Raw genomic sequence first — 1,161 nt, forward strand, 5'->3', positions numbered from 1 at the left:
TTCAGTTACTGGAAGACTTTTTAGTATGTTTAGAACAACTTGGGCATGTGAATCTAATTTTCCAATTTTCAACTTTATGAGACCTAAATACAGATCAAGCGTTTCCTATGAAAATTTAAGAACCTAAAAAATGTGCTCTAAGGGTGACATGTATCCTGGATTTAGAAGATTGGTTACCAAAAATAAAAGTAAAATAACTCATTGATAATTTTTAAATGTTTGTTACATGTTAAAATAATAATATTTTGGATATATTAGTTTAAATAAAATGTTATCAAAATTGATTTCATCTGCTTTTTTCTTTTTTAATATGACAACTGGAAAAATTAAAATTATGTATGTGATACTTACCTGGCAGGATTGATACCATGATCATGAAGGTGGTTTTCCCAGGGTGAGGCTTATCCATTGCACTCTGGGTGTGCTGACCCCCGCGATTTCCCCAAATGTGGGAAACTCGACTGCATGATTTCTGGTAGTGAGGGACTGCGTTCACGCTCTCCCCTGGAAATAAAGAATTATATATGTTACCTGCATTTATTTCTGTTGGATGGCACTGAGCTGTGGGGTTTTGAAGGAAGGAGAAAGCATATCATGAAAGAGGTCATTTTTGAACAAATAAAACAGAAACATACTAATAGATACAGAGAGCAAAATGATAGTCACCAAAAGAGGTGTTGGGGATGATGGGTGAATAAGGTGAAGCAATAAAGAAGTACAAATTGCCAGTCATAAAAATAGTCATGGGGATGTAAAGTACAGCATAGAGAATATAGTCATTATACTGTAATATCTATGTGTGGTGTCATATGGGTACAGACTTATTGGGGTGATCACTTTGTGAGGTATGTAAATGTCTAATCACTAGAAGTTGTACACCTGAAACTAATATAATATTGTATACTGACTGTAATTGAAAAATAATTAAAAAAAGAAAGTGGTCATTTTGACATTAATTTTACAGAACTGAGCAGTGACACGATGTGGGATATTTAGCATGCCAGGGATGCTAAGTGTGTGGGAGAGCCCTGTGGGCTGTGTTTAGGGAGCAGCAGTGGGAAAGGCTGGTCAGGATGATGGATGCCATGAGATGAGTGGCTTTGACCAAGCCTGAGTGGGTTGTGCTTGCCCAAGAGTGAGCTGGGAGGCTTTTGAGCAGTG

At 36.9% G+C, this 1,161-nt stretch overlaps 1 non-coding gene across 1 annotated transcript; it reads left to right on the plus strand.

The window, feature by feature from the left end:
- The first annotated feature begins 343 nt into the window (after positions 1-343).
- LOC112313791 (U1 spliceosomal RNA) lies at positions 344-507 on the plus strand. The gene has a single exon (XR_002975731.2). It is a non-coding gene; the product is annotated as a U1 spliceosomal RNA (small nuclear RNA).
- Positions 508-1,161: the final 654 nt, after the last annotated feature.

This window comes from Desmodus rotundus, chromosome 13, assembly GCF_022682495.2.
Source record: "Desmodus rotundus isolate HL8 chromosome 13, HLdesRot8A.1, whole genome shotgun sequence".
Taxonomy (NCBI): Eukaryota; Metazoa; Chordata; class Mammalia; order Chiroptera; family Phyllostomidae; genus Desmodus; species Desmodus rotundus.